At 36.8% G+C, this 16613-nt stretch overlaps 1 protein-coding gene and 1 pseudogene across 3 annotated transcripts in view; both read left to right on the top strand.

Annotated features, from left to right (window-relative positions):
* SDK1 (sidekick cell adhesion molecule 1) overlaps positions 1-16613 on the top strand; it is an 885268-nt gene that overhangs the window by 413773 nt on the left and 454882 nt on the right. The gene's annotated exons all lie outside the window — the stretch shown is intronic.
* On the top strand, positions 651-1948 carry LOC112929314 (dnaJ homolog subfamily A member 1 pseudogene; annotated as a pseudogene).

The following is a 16613-nucleotide window of genomic DNA, read 5'->3' as shown; positions in this document are numbered from 1 at the left end:
GGATGCTTGAAGAGTTGACGGACAAGCTCCTTGTCTGTCAGATTCACCAGGACCTTGCTCCTTCATTCCCCTCCTCCTACCTTTCCTTCCTGTTTTTCCTCCTTTCTTTCATTTATTCATAATCAATATTTATTCACTTCCTAGAACGTGCCAGGCCCTCAGAGTATAGCTATGAGCAAGATGCATATAATTCCTACTCTAATTTTATTTATGGTTGAGTGAGGGAGCCAAATAAGCAATTGTATAAATAAATTTTATTGTAATTTTAATTCCTATTCAGAGACTCCAAATAATTTCTGACTCCTTTTTCTTTTTCTTAAATTATTCTTTCTGGGACATCTAGATTGAGTGACCAACTCTTAGCTTACTTAGGGTTGTGAGCTCAAGGCCTTATAGACAATTTAGAAAATATAAGAATATATCAAGAAAACATAATCTAAGATCACCCCAAATAACTGCTGTTAACATTTTGTTATATTTTCTTCCCCTTTATTGTTTGTGTGTGCATGTGCATGCATCTGGGGCCATATTGTATATTGTTTTGCTATTTCCTTTAAATGATCACTAAGGGAACTTTCCAGACGCTCAGTGAGATGCGGAGGAGCGGCGGCTGTCTGAGCTGCGCCCAGCAACACGCTCCTTTCTGCTCCCCCCACACCGGCTTCGACCCTCTCACCGGCTGTAGAAAATGGTGAAAGAAACCACTTACTATGATGTTTTGGGGGGTCAAACCCAATGCCACCCAGGAGGAATTGAAAAAGGCTTACAGAAAACTGGCCTTGAAGTACCACCCTGATAAGAATCCAAATGAAGGAGAGAAGTTTAAACAGATTTCTCACGCTTATGAAGTGCTCTCTGATGCAAAGAAAAGGGAATTATATGACAAAGGAGGAGAACAGACAATTAAAGAAGGTGGAGCTAGTGGTGGTTTTGTGTCCCCCATGAACCTCTTTGATATGTTTTTTGGAGGAGGAGGCAGGATGCAGAGAGAACGGAGAGGTAAAAATGTTATACGTCAGCTCTCAGTAACCTTAGAAGATTTATATAATGGCACAACAAGAAAACTAGCTCTGCAAAAGAATGTGATTTGCGATAAATGTGAAGGCCGAGGTGGTAAGAAAGGAGCAGTCAAATGTCCCAATTGCCGAGATACTGGAATGCAAATAAGAATTCATCAGATAGGACCTGGAATGGTTCAGCAAATTCAGTCTGTGTGCATGGAGTGCCAGGGCCATGGGGAACGGATCAGTCCTAAGATAGATGTAAAAGCTGCAACGGAAGGAAGATAGTTCGAGAGAAGATTCTAGAAGTGCATATTGACAAAGGCATGAAAGATGGCCAGAAGATAACATTCCATGGTGAGGGAGACCAAGAACCAGGACTGGAACCAGGAGATATTATCACTGTTTTAGATCAGAAGGACCATGCTGTTTTTACTCGAGGAGGAGAAGATCTTTTCATATGTATGGATATACAGCTGGTTGAAGCCCTGTTGTGTGGCTTTCAAAAGCCAATATCTACTCTTGACAACCGAACCATCATCATCACCTCTCATCCAGGTCAGATTGTCAAGCATGGGGATATCAAGTGTGTGCTAAATGAAGGCATGCCAATTTATCGTAGACCATATGAGAAGGGTCGCCTAATCATCGAATTTAAGGTAAACTTCCCTGAGAACGGCTTTCTCTCTCCTGATAAACTTTCTTTGCTGGAAAAACTCCTACCTGAGAGGAAAGAAGTAGAAGAGACTGATGAAATGGACCAGGTAGAACTGGTGGACTTTGATCCCAATCAGGAGAGCCGGCGCCATTACAATGGGGAAGCATATGAGGATGATGAACATCATCCTAGGGGTGGTGGTCAGTGTCAGACCTCTTAATGGGGCCAGTGAATAACACTGCTGCTGGCATTTTATATGCAGTAGTGGATGAGTGAAGGACTATAATCATAGCTCACTACTTGCTATTGTTTTTGTTTTAATATTCAACTATAGTAGTGTTTTAAAAGTTAAATGAAGAATAAACTCAAATATAAAAGCTCAAAAAATAAATAAATAAATGATCACTAAATAGTGAGAATTTTTCATACTATTAAATAGTCTTTAAAAACATATTTTAGGTTTGCTGAATGATTTTTTAGTTATGTACCATAAATTATTTAACTATTCTCTATTTGGTCACATTCCAGTTATATCCTGTTGATTTTTGTTGTGTATTTTGGTTTTTTGTTTTGTTTTGTTTTGTTTTACCTGATGTGATGATGAAAGTGTAAATTTTTGTCACATTTCTGATTATTAAATAATCTAGGATTGGAATTAGTGACTAAAAGGATGTAGATATTGTGGGCACTTTCAATTAGATGGAACCAGTGGGTGGCCAGTTGTGGCAATGGGATAGCAGCTGACTTCTAGCAGACTTTGCAAAGATGCATGGAAGGAGGACTGACAGGTAGTGAAATTTGAAATGACAGCTACAGACCTGGAGATCACTGATTATCATCGGCACTTATGCTAGTCCGGAAAGCATGTGCATAATTTGATGGGAATAGTTGCAAAGGGAAAAGTAGGAAATTGGGAAAGTGAATGGTTCAATAGATGCTTTTAAAACACTCTCAGGAAAATACTCAGATCCTGTTTGGATTGATGTCCCAGGAAACTTAAAAAATACAGATTTTTTAGACCCTCTCTCTTGAGATTCTGATTCTAGAGGTTGGGCTCAGGAATCTACATTTTTACAAGTGTCTTTGGTAATTCATACCATCAGGCAAGTTTGTGAAACAGTGCACTAGAACAGCAGGATTCTTCATAATAACATGCATCCTTGCTGCAAATCATTACTTTTATGAAATGAAAAGTTAATAGACATATGTACAAGCACACCCCTACAGTAATAGGCTTTTCAGTGCTCTACTGTCTCTTCATCATCTTATTAACCAAAATCTGAAACTGCTTTAGCATGCAAATACTTTGTCTGAGAAAGCAAGCACACGGTGACTCTTTGGGCACTGTACATGTTAGTGACTCTTTGGGCACTGTACATGTTAGAGGCAGAATCACTATAATATGCAACTTTCCTGTAGAACTCACACTTTCCTGGTTGCTAAAAATATTTATGGCATGTAATCTTAGAGTTGTTGAAAGACAGCTCTCTTCTAAGGCACAGTGATGTATAGCTGCTTCACACCCCAAATTAAATAAGTATTTCCCTAGAAGAACTTGGTTACTACACACTTGTGGGAAGACAGGAAATTGATTCTGTCTTTTAATAGGTTTTAATTATTCCTTTTCATGATTAGTAAAATTATACAAAACACATACTTACATAAATGCTGAAGAGTATGAGTCAGCAGAAAAAAAACTCCCATAACACTATTTTCTATAGGCAGTTACAAATATTTTGTCTTATGTTTACTTTCTTTTGTGTATGTTTTTATTATGGAGATCCTATTTGATAAACTATTTTGTAAATATTTTCAAAGTAAGATTATATCCTGAGTATTTTCATTTATCAAGAACTTCATAAAAAATAATTTTAACAGCTGAATAATAAGTTTGCTTGTACTTAGATGCGAGATGCCATACTTAGATGTGAGTACCTCACAAAATCAGAAATACAAAACATGGAGAAATGTATTGCCAATGCATTAAGTGTTTAAGCTAAATATATTTAGTTGAGCTTTATGTCATATATACATTTTCCCATTGCCTTTGTAAAATGTGTTTATTAATTCAAATAATATAAATGGCTGGATGTAAACAGAGAAGACAATATGAGCCAGTAGCCAGTGTGTGCAGTGACACTGAGGATGATTGGCGCTAACACTCAGAAGACACCACTGAAATTGCCTTTGCTTGGTTCTGTACTGACAGCCCAGTTACCAAAGCTAATGGACAGTGTCTGCTTTTTACATTATTTTGGCTTTTTCAGCATTTGGAACTGCTATGACTTTCAGCTTTCTGACACATCTCTTTTGCCTTCCTCAATATTATTTTTTTGTGTGTCTTCCTTGAACTCTTTCTCTTAATTACTATTTTGCTTTGTCATTAAAATGTTGGTGTTCCTGTGCATTCTTTATTTGACCCTCTTTTTTTTTTTCCCATTCTGAGCAATCTCCCTGGGTTCTCATGTCTTTAGTGGCCTCCTAGAGATGATGTCCTCAACTTACATGTTATACTCTTCTCTCTGCCTTGGTACTCGCAGATAGAACCTGCAATTCATTGTGCTTGTTCAAATCCATGCTCCCCTCTGTGATCTTAACCAGCCTTCTTGCCTCAGACTCCTTGGGTCACACACACTCTACTTCTGCAGATTGTAGGACATGTGTTGCTGTGCCTGCCTCCTTTGGGGTGTGGAGTGCACTGGTAGTGAATGATTGGTGGTTGATCAAAGGACTGATGAGGGGTGATGAAAATTCCTCCCTCACCAATTGCTAATTCTCATTTTCTGCCCCAGGATTGGGTGATGGTGCTCTGAAATATGTAGTCCAACTTTCTTTTTCTCCAGAGTATACTTTTCTTTCTTCCTTTGCAACACTGTCTGTTTTTAAGTTTATTTAGAAATTCTTTCTAGTCCTTTCTAGCTGCTAACATATTAAATAACATTAAGAAAATTAAAGAATTAAATAAATAACATTTGATTATTTTATAACTTATCTAATTATTATACTAGTTTATTAAATTTAAATACTAAAATATAATTATAAAAATTGATCCACTAAAGGAGGAGCATCTCATTGTTTCTAACACCCTAGGGTGTCAACACCAGCAGACAGGAGACTTCTAATAGTTACAGTTGCAATCCCTAAAAGAAAACATAAGTAATGTGGCAAGTGTATATAGAACTGTGATGCTGAGGGAAGCTGTAGTTTAGAAGTCCTTTGAAGACCTTCAAAGGGGTATACCCATTGCAATGTGAAAGAAATCTTTTATTTTCTTGATTTGCTTCCTCTAGCTGTCTTTGACCAACTCTTATAATAAAGCGAGGTAGAATGAATGAAGGGAATGTCAACCATTCCTTGTTATGTTTTTTTTTTCTGTTACTTTTGGAAATAATGATTTTGTACAAGGTGGTTTTCAAATTATGTGACTGCTAATTATAAGAAAAGCCACGGTACTGAAATATGTGTAGTGCTAATTACTCATCCCTTTCTTTCCTGCTGTAATTCACAGTGTATCTCTAGGATGTCAGTTGCTGATTTGGAACTTCTGCCTCTGCTTTTTCTCAGCAATTAGGTTTTGTCTTCAACTAATGGAATTGAGTGATACTTGGCTAATGATGTGGAGAACTTCTCCTCCACTTTGCTGCCTTAAACGTTGACATGAAACCTTAAAAAAGTCTCCTGGAGTGCCTGCATGGCTCAGTTAGTTAAGCATTCAACTCATGATTTTGGTTTAGGTCATGATCTCAGGCTTCTCAGATTGAGCCCCGTATCAGGCCCCAGTTCTTTCACCATCTCTGCCATTCTTTCATATCTTCTGCCCTAAGCTAAACTTTATATGAAGCACTTTTTTTTTTTTTTTTACTTCTAAACTTGGTGTAGAGTTAATAATTTATTCATATTCATTTCTTCTTCCTGTTTCACTCCTGTGTAGGCTTTTCTGTTGTTATTGTTCCTCTGGCATTTCTATGTGCTAATGATCCTTGAATGTTATTTTGCTGATCATTAATCTGTGGAAGAGAAAGAAAAACTGTTAAGAGAATCTTCCCAATTCATGTCTCCGGAGAGGTGGAGTGGACACACTTGCTTCTATTCTTCCTTCAAAGGACAGCTGAAATCCATGAATGTTCTATATGAAAACCACAAGAAGACTCTGAATGGCGTGGAGAAGGAGGTGGACCGCCTGGGGACCTTGAGACTCAATGAGTGACACAGTGGTGGATTCCCTGAGATTAATGTTTTCCTCATATTTATTAGCTTGGGGGTCAGAGAAGCCAAAGTGAGCATATATAAATAAAAGCTTCCAAGAAACCCTACCCTTTCTAGCCAAAAGACCATAAAAAGAGAACAGCCTGTCAAGACAAAAAACTTTTAGACAATAGCCACCTCACTGCAGTAAACACCACAGAAAACTCTGTGGGAAAACCCACAGACCCCACAAGCAAAGACCCAGTGGGGAGCCTAGACTTCCAGTCTTACCAGGCTGTCATGAGGTTCTCCATCCCCCACCCTTGACTGTAGTGGTGAAAAAGAAGTTGAGTGTGTAGCCAAGACTTAGATCCCTCTGGGTAGTAATGAGTTCCCTCCCTGGTTCCAGAGGAGATCCCTCCCTGGTTCCAGAGGGGATCAGTCCGGGGGAGCCTGGACTTCTCAGACCTGGTGCTACCAAGGTACCCTTCTCTCCTCACTGAGTAATGTCTACTTGACTTTCACTTCCACCATTGGTAATAAGGAACCCCTCCCCGACAATGTCATTGGAGGCAAGATCTGGAACAATGGCAGACCTCTCTCCACCTCCCCAGAGATGTATCAGTGGAAACCTAGTCTGGAGCCTGAGTCCCCACCCCCAACCCAGCACTAATGAGCCTTCTACCCACACCTGGTAGTAATGAGGGGAAGGGTTACCCTTCCTCCACCAAAGCAGTTCAAAAGAGACTGGCTAAGAGAAGATTTAGGTAACATCCAGAATTTCATAGCATGCTATTCAAAATGCCCATGTTTTGGGCAGCCCCGGTGGTGCAGCGGTTTAGCACTGCCTGCAGCCCAGGGCATGATCTTGGAGACCCTGGATCGAGTCCCACGTCAGGCTCTCTGCATGGAGCCTGCTTCTCCCTCTGCCTGTGTCTCTGCCTCTCTCTCTCTCTCTCTCTCTCTCTCTCTCTCTCTGTCTGTCTCTATGAATAAATAAATAAAAATCTTTTTTAAAAATGCCCATGTTTTAATTGAAAAATCATTCACCATAACAAAAACCAGGAATGTCTCAACTTGGATGACAAAAGATAATCAACAGACACCAACATGACACAGGTTTTAGAAATATCTGACCAGCATTTTAAAGCAACCATCATAAAAGTCTTTCAATGAGCAATTTCAAGCATGCTGGAAATAAAGAGGGAGAGGGGATATTGTCACTTGAAAGAAATGGAAAGTCTCAGCAAAGAAATAGATAAAGCAGTACAAAACAAACATTTTAGAACTTAAAAATACACAACTTAAAACACCTTTAAGTGGACATACTTAACAGCAGAAAGGAGAGGACAAAGAAAAGAATCCATGAATTTTAAGATAGAAATAGAAATTAGTTAATTTGAACAACGTAGAAAATAAGACTGAATCAAAAATACAAAACTAGAGCCTCAGAGACTTCTGGGACTGTGGCAAAAAGAATCTAATGTTTGGGGGATCCCTGGATGGCTCAGCAGTTGAGCATCTGCCTTTGGCCCAGGGCATAGTCCTGGAGTCCTGGGATCAAGTCCCACATCAGGATCCCTGCATGGAGCCTGATTCTCTCTCTGCCGGTGTCTCTGCCTCTCTCTCTCTCTCTCTCTGTGTGTCTCTCATGAATAAATAAAATCTTTTAAAAAAAATAATCTAATGTTTGTGTCATCCGAATCACAGAAGGAAAGAAGGAGGAGTGGGGATAAAAAAGTATTTAAATAAACAATGGTTGAAAAATGTCAAATTTGACTCAACATGCAAACCTACAATTTAAGAATCTGAGTGAATTACAAGTACCATAAATCTAAAAAAAATGCACATCAAGAAACATAATAGTTAAACTTCTGAAACTAAAGACAAAGGTTTGAAAGCAGCCAAACAGAATAACACCTTACCTATAGGGGGAAAAAAAAATTCTAATGTCACCAGATTTCTTATTAGAAACTATGGAGAGCATAAGAAGGTAGCAGAACATTTTTCAAGTACTGGAAGAAAAGACCTGTCAACCACTAATTCTGTATCTGGTAAAACTATTGGGAATGAAGGAAAAATTAAACCACTTTTAGATGGATGAAAAATCAGAGTATTGTTACAATAATTACCCTTAAAGAATAGTTAAAGGAAGTACTCTAAAAAACAGAAATGGTAAAGGGAAAAAAAGGTGGAGGGAATCTTAGAATATCAGGAAGAAAAAACAGAACAAAATGGATGAATAAGATAGACTTTTTCCATATGAATGTTCTTTTTTCTTTTGAGTATAGTTGACACACAATGTTACATTATTTTCAGATGTACAGTATAGTAATTCAACAAGTTTATACAATTCAACATGTTCACCACAAGTGTAGCTACCATCTGTCCCCATACATAACTATTACAATATCATTGGCTATATATTCCCCATGTTGTGCCTGATTCATTGCATAACTGGAAGCCTTTCAACCATTTTTCCCACCCTCTACCCCTTCTCCTCTGGCAACCATCACTTTGTATTAACAGGGCTGATTCTGCCTTTTGTTTGTTCATTTTTTAAAGATTCCTCATGGTATTTGTCTTTCTCAGCTTCATTTATCTTCCTTAGCATATACCCTCCAGGTCCATCCATGTTATCTCAGTTAGCAAGATTTCATCCTTTTTTATGACTGTGTAATATTCCACTGTGTGTGTATGTGTGTGCACATGCACATGCGCACGTGTGTGTAGCACCTTCCTTATCCATTTGTTTATCAATGGACACTTAAGGTTGCTTCCATATCTTGGCTATTGTAAATAATGCTGCAATAAACATATGAGTACATATTTTTTTCCAAATTAGTGTTTTAAATCTTCTTTGGGTGAATACCCATAGTGGGATTATTAGATCATATGGTATTTCTATTTTTAATCTTTTGAAGAATCTCCATACTGATTTCCAGAGTGGCTGTATCAATTTGCATTCCCATCAACACCATATGAGTGTTCCTTTTTCTACACATCTTGGCCAGCACCTGTTGTTTCTTGTCTTTTTTACGTTAGCCATCTAACAGATAAAAGGTGATATCTCACCATGGTTTTAATTTGCATTTCCCTGATGATTAGTGATATTGAACATCTTTTTATGTGTCTGTGGCCATCTGTGTGTTTTCCTTGGATAAGTGTCTATTAGGTCCTCTGCCCATTTTTTAAAAGTATTTTTTGCTTTTTGATGTTGTGTAAGTCCTTAATATATATAGTTGGATTTAAACCCCAGAGTGGATTTATCATTTGCAAATATCCCATTTAGTAAATTGCCTTTTGCTTTGTTGCTGATTTCCTTTGCTGTACAAAAGCCGTTTATTTTTATTTAGTCCCAATAGTTTATTTTTGCTTTTGTTTTCCTTTCCTTAGAAGACGTATTTGGAAAAATGTTGCTATGGCTCATATCAGAGAAATTACTGTCTGCGTTCTCTTCTAGGATTTTTTTTTATGGTTTCAGGTCTCACATATAGTTCTTTAATTGACTTTGAGTTTATTTTTGTGTAAAGTGTTGAAAAGTGGCACAGTTTCATTTTTATATGTAACTGTCCAGTTTTTCCATCCCCATTAATTGAAGAGACTGTCTTTCCCCCATTGTATATTCTTACCTCCTTTTCATAGATTAATTGACCATGTAGTCATGAATTTATTTCTGGGTACTCTGTTCTGTTCCACTGATTTATGTTTCTATTTTTGTGCTAGGACCATACTGTTTTGATTATTATAGCTTTGTAGTATATCTTGAAATCTGGAATTATGATACCTCCAGATTTTTTGTTCTTTCTCAAGATTGCTTTGGCTATTCAAGGTCTTTTGTGATTCCTTACAAACTTTAGTATTATTTGTTTTGGTTTTGTAAAAAAAAATGCTTTTGCTTTTGGTATTTTGATTGGGATTACAATTGAATCTGTTGATTGCTTTGGATAATATGAACATTTTAAGAGTATTAATTCTTCCACTACATGAACATGGAATATCTTTTCATTTGTTTGTGTCATTTTCTGTTTCTTTCATCATTGTTTTATAGTTTTCAAAGTACAGGTCTTTTACCTCATTGTTTAGAAGTTTATTCCTGGGTCTTTTATTCTTTTTGGTGCAATTGTAAATGCTATTTTCTTAATTACTCTTCTTTTTTTTTTTTTAGTTTCTTTAAAATTCAAAATAGCCAACCTATAGTACATACTTTGTTTCCAGTAATTCATCAGCTGCATATAATACCCAGTGCTCATCACATCACCTGCCCTCCTTAATTAACGCCCATCACCCAGTTACCTCATCCCCCTTTCTGCCTTCCCTCCACTAACCCTCAGTTTGTTTCCTATAGTTAAGAGTCTTGTATGGTTTTTCTTCTTCTCTGATGACTTCCTATTAAGTTTTTCCTCTCTTTCTTATGACCCTCTGTGCTGCTTTCTATATTTTACATATGAGAGAAACCATATAAGTATCTTTCTCTGATTGACTTATTTTGCTCAGCATAGTACACTCCAGTTCCAACCATGTCACTGTAAAGTATTTATCCTTTCTGATGGCTGAGTAATATTCTATTGTATATATATACCACATCTTTATTTCTCTTTCTGCTACTTTGTTATTAACATATAGAAATGCTCCTAATTTCTGGATATTAATTTTGTGTCCTGCTACTTTACTGGACTCCTTTTACTTTTAGTTTTTTTGTGGAGTTTTTGGGAGTTTCTATGTATAACATCATGTCATCTGCATCTAGTGACATTTTAACTTCTTCTTTACCAACATAGATGCATGCCCCTTTTTCCTTTTCTTGTGTAATTGCTCTGGCCACGACTTCCAGTACTGTGATGACTAAGAGTGGACTTCCTTGTCTTATTCCTGATCTTAGAGGAAAAGCTGTCAGGTTTGTCTTTTTGTTTTGTTTTGTTTTAACATATACCATGGGGTATATGTTAGCAGTGGGTTTTCCACATATGGCCTTTATTATGTTGAGATATGTTCTCTCTAACTCTACTTTGTTGAGAGTTTTTTTTCATGAGTAAATGTTGAATTTTGTCAAATACTTTTCTGCATTTATTGAGATAATTATATGATTTTTATCCTTCAATTTGTTGATGTGGTGTATCACATTGATTTACAAATATTGGACCATCCTTGCATCCCTAGAATAAATCCCACATGATGACGGTGAATGATCTTTTTAATGTTTTGTATGTAGTTTGCTAATACCTTGTTGAGGTTTTCTTCATCTGTGTTCATCAGAGATATTGGCCAGTAGGTTTCTATTTTGTAATGTTTTTGTCAAGTTTTGGTATCAAGGTAATTCTGGCCTCATAGAATATTATTTGGAAGCTTTCCTTCCTCTCACATTTTTTTTTAATAGTTTAAGGATAATTGCGAATTTTCTAAATTATGTTTGATGGTTGAAGCAAAAAGTACACACTGCAAAATGCATATCGGAAATGTAGAGGAAATATTTATGACGATCTTATACATGGGGTAGGATAAGGAATCTAAAGTGAGGTAAGCTTTTTGTATTTCACTCAAACTGGTAAAATGTTGGGATCCCTGGGTGGCGCAGCGGTTTGGCGCCTGCCTTTGGCCCGGGGCGCGATCCTGGAGCCCCGGGATCGAATCCCACGTCGGGCTCCCAGTGCATGGAGCCTGCTTCTCCCTCTGCCTGTGTCTCTGCCTCTCTCTCTCTCTCTCTCACTGTGTGCCTATCATAAATAAAAAAAAAAAAATTAAAAAAAAAAACTGGTAAAATGTTGACACTAGCACACCATGGTAAGTTATGTGAATAAAATGTAATACTTAGAACAACCACTAAAACACTATGCAAATAAATACACTCAAAAACCCCAGATACATCAAAAATAGAATTCCAAAAATATTCAAGTAACATTCAAGGGGGCCAAAAAAGAAATCAGAGAAATTTTTTAAAGAAAACATAGAGAAAATAAGCAACAGACAAAAAAATAAATGATAGACCTAAACCCCCAAATATCCATAATTGCAGTAAGTATAAATGGTAAAGATATACCAGTGAAAAGACAGAGATTTGTGGGTAATTTAAAAAAAATCATGACCCAACTATGTGCTGTCTACAATAAACTAAATTCAAAATAATTGTTTTAGGTACATTGAAAGTAAAAGTACTTTAAAAAGCCATGAAAATATAAATCAAAAGAAATCAGGACTGGCTGGATTAATATTAGCTAAAATAGAGTTTAGAGCAAAGAAGGGGTATAATGAAACCAAAAAGAAACCTTAACGTATTTAAAATAATTGAAATCATAGAGTATGTTTTCTCACCACAACTGAATCAAATTAGACATTAATAACAGAAAGGTAGCAAGAAAATATCCAGACACTTGGAAACAACACATTTCAAAATATCCATGGGTCAAAGACACAAAATAAATACTTTAAAGGAAAATTAAAACACAACATATTATAACTAATGGGACACACCTAAAGCAGATGAAGAGGGAAACTTATGGTGCTAAACTCTTATATCAGAAAGGAATAAAAGTTTAGAATCCATCAAAGCTCCAACATTAAGAAGCTAGAAAAACAAGAGCAAAGTAAACCCAATACAAGCAGAAAGAAGGAAAAGAAGAAAGATGAACAAGGAGAAAGAGAAAATCAATGTAAAAAAAAAGCTAGGTAAAAAAAAATCAAAATAGACAAACTTCTAATTAAACTGACACAGAAAAGAGAGAGGACACAACATATATCTGGGCTGAAACAAGTGATGGCATGTCAGATACTGCAGGTATCAAATGGAAAATAATGGAACACAATGGATAACCCTACATGCAAAGTCTGACAATTTAGATGAAGTAAGTCAATTCCCCAAAAAACACAAACTGCCACAACTCACTCAACATGAACTAGACAACTCGAGAATCCCTACAAATAGTAAGGAAATTCATTTCAAAATTTTAAACCTTCCTAAAAAGAAATCTCCAGGCCCAGATAGTTTCACTGAAGAATGATACCAAACTTAAAAATAAAAACAAAAACAAACCAACCCCCCCCCTGCAATTTTGCCCAATCTCTTCAGAGAATACAAGAGAGTGAAATGCTTCTTAATTAATTTTATGAATCAGCAGTATTATTTTGATACCCAAACCAGAAAAACCACACCCAAATGCACACATAGAACATGACAAGCCAATATTCCTCATAAGTACAAACAGGGAAGGCCTTAACAAATTGTTACCAAATAGAATTCAGCAATATATTTAAAAGAATTATACATAGTGCTCACATAGGATTTATGCCAGTTATGCAAGGCTGGTTCAGTATTCAAAAATAAATCATTGCAATCAAGCATACTAACAGCCTAAAGCAGAAAAGTCATTTGATCAGATCAATTGATGTAGAAAAGTTGTTAGGCAAAATCCACACCCATTCCTAAAAAAAACTGTTGATAAATTAGAAATAGAGCTTTCTCAATTTGATGAGTAGTGTGTACAAAAACTATGGCTCACATCATATTCAGTGGTGCCACACTGAGTGTACTCCCCCCAGGTGTGGTTATAAGGCAAGGGTGTCAAAAAATAAAAAATAAGGCAAGGGTGTCCATTCCCCCCACACCCCTTCAACACAGCACTGGGATTTGTAGCCAGCTCCAAATGGGGCTGGGGAGGAACTAAAGGTACACAGATAGGAAAAGAAGAAAAATAATTTTGTATTTGCTGTTGACATGATGATCTACCTAGAAGATTTCAAGGAATCTATTTAAAAAAAAAAAAACTAGAATAATCTCTACAAAAAAAAATTCCAAGGTCATAAGATACAAAATTAGTATACAAAAATCAACAACATTTTTATATAGTATGATAAACATATGAAAATTGAAATACAAATATATTTAGAGTTGCTTTAAAAAGGTATAATTTGGTATACAGCTAAGAAAATATGTTTAGGGCCTGATGTTGAAAACTCTAAAGTACTAATGAGAAAAATAATCTGAATATATGGGAAAATGTGCCATATTCATGGATGGACAGAAGTCAGTTTTTCCCCAAACTGATGTATATGTAGGTTTAATAAAATTTCTATTAAAATTGTTGTAGATATAGAAAAGATGGTTATAAAATTTATGTGGGAAAGCAAAGGGGCTGAATCAATATTGAAAAGAAGGACAAAGTGGGAAAAATCAGTCTACTCAATTTGAATTCTTACTACATAGCTATTGTAAGAGAAACTCTGTGGTACTGGCATAGGGATAGACACACAGATCAATGGGACAGAACAGAGAGCCCAGAAATAGAGCCACACAAGTATAGCCAACCAATTTTTTACAAAGATATAAAGGAATTTAACAAAGGAAGAATAATGGTCTTTTCAGCAAGCATTGCTAGAATGATTGAACATCCCGAGGCAAAAAAGTAAACCTTGACCTAAACCCTATTCCTCATATAAAAATTAACTCAAAATATGTTGGATTTAAATGGTAAATGTAAAATGATTAAACTTTCAGAAGATAGAAGAGAAAATCTCTGGGGTCAGGATTTGGTGAAGAGTGCTTAGGCATGCCACCAAAGGCACAGTCCATAAGAGAAAAAAGCAATAAATTGGGGAATTCTTCAAATTTTAAAACTTTAGCTCTGCTAAAAAGCCTGTCAGGGAATGAAAAGACAAGCTACAGACTGCAATAAAATATTTTCCAGCCACATATTTGAGAAAGCACTCATGTCCAGGATACAGAGAGAACTCTCAAAACTGTGGTAAAAAACCCAATTCTGAAATGGGCAAAACACTGAGGAGACATTGCATGAAAGAGGACAGGTAGATGGCAAACAAGCACATGAAAACTAGTTAACACTCCTGGCAATCAGAGAAATACAAATTAAAACCACGATGAGATATCCCTATGTTGCTATTAGAACCGCTAAAATAAAAAGTACTGACAAATAGCAAATGCCTCCAAGGATCTGGAACACCTGGGTCGATCAGACATTGCTGGTGACAAGGTAAAATGTCTGGCCTCACTGGAAGATAGTCTGATAGTTTCTACAAACAGCAGAGCATACACTGATTGTAAGATAGCAATTCATCCCAGAGACATGAAAACCTACATCTGCACAAAATAGGCACCCACCTGTTCACAGAAGCCTTGTTCATAGTGGCCAAAAACTGGAAATAATCTGTATGTTCTTGAGTGGACAATGACTAAACAAAGTGTGGGGTATCCATCCCATAAGAATGCTATTCTACATTATAAAGTAATGAACCATTACCTATCTGGCCCCCCTCTGGTGGATCTCTGTGGACTTATCCTGAATGGAAAGAGGCCTGTCTCAAAAGGTCACATACTGCTGTGTTTATAGAACATTCCTGAAATGACAAAATTATATACTTGAAGAACCGGTTAGTGGATATCAGGTGAGGGGAGAGGGTGGATGTGTCCTCTAAGGGCAAGCACAAGGGAGGTGTTTGTGGTGATGAATACTTCTGCATCCTGACTGGATAGGTGAAGCTAGCTGCACATGTAATAAAGTGCCACCCCTTGTCCCCATGTCAGCCTCCTGGTTTTTCATTACATTGCACTTAAGATGTGTCTGAGGAGTCTTGATGAAAGGCACACAGATTTTCTCTGTACTCATTATCCAACTTCCTATGAATCTATAAGTATTTCAAAATAAAATGTTTTGTGTTTAAAAAGCAGTCTGCTTAGATATTGTTTTGGTCAGAGTTGTCCCCTTTCCCAAGCAGTTTGCTTTGGTCACTCCCTTGTTGTGTATAATTTTGTGTTTGTTGGGTTGCATCAACAAATGGTTCCTTGTTTTCTAAGTAAAATCTTTATCTTGAAATTTGGCTTTTGCAAAACCTTTCTAGTCACTTTGTGGGAGGAACTAAACTTGTAAAATCAAAGGGGAGATCCTGGCTCACTAGAATGTACAAAGGTTAGAAATTCCAGGTTTTCTCTTCTTATGCTTGTCACCTAGGACCTCAGGGATGAGCTTCACTGCAAGCTCAGTGGAACAAAACATGTGCTGGATGCCCCGAGACTTGAATATTCTCTTCCTCTTTGTATTTTTTTTATGTCAGATAAGTTATTTTTTAATTATTTGATATATTATTTGACTGTAGATAAAGAGATTTTATTAAAACTCTAAACATTTCTTATTAAACTTTAGATACTGCTTATAACATATTTCCCATTTTCAATCCCTTCAGGACAGATAGAGAATTGACATTTGTCTTTTCTTTCAGTGATGGATTCTGTGATACTTACAGCCAGTGGTATGCTGTAATTAGCATACCACTCTGTCCCATGTTTGCATCTTGTTTTCCCACCTGGGTTTCTCATAAGAGGGGTCATGTGAAATACTTCCGTGTCCCTCAGGATGACCACCCTGATGTGAGATCATCACCCACTGGACACACAGGAATGTGTTTGTTCGCTGGTTATTTGGTTACCCGATGCCATCCCAGAAAGAAAATCCATTGCTCAAATAGAATTGTTTATTATTAAAATTCACATTTTAGGATTATTAAGGACAGAGCTCTGATTGGAGTTGTTTCTAGTTTTGATATGAGAACAGGCTGTTTTCAGTGCTTTGCAATAGTTGTCTAGTGTCTAGATTTTGTTATACACTTCCTGTGTCCTGTCACATGTTAGAAGAGTGGCCGCTGAGGCAAAGAGGTGGGAGTGCTTGCACATCCCACGTTAACTGTGGCTGTGCTAGTGCCTGAGCAGAAGGGATCCTGATCCATGGAGAAAGCAACAGGGAGATGGTTGGGTCAAAAGTCTCAGG

Source organism: Vulpes vulpes, chromosome 3 (genome assembly GCF_048418805.1).
Source record: "Vulpes vulpes isolate BD-2025 chromosome 3, VulVul3, whole genome shotgun sequence".
In the NCBI taxonomy this organism is placed as follows: Eukaryota; Metazoa; Chordata; class Mammalia; order Carnivora; family Canidae; genus Vulpes; species Vulpes vulpes.
Note: the sequence above shows the minus strand (reverse complement) of the source record. Positions and strands in the feature narration are given on the sequence as shown.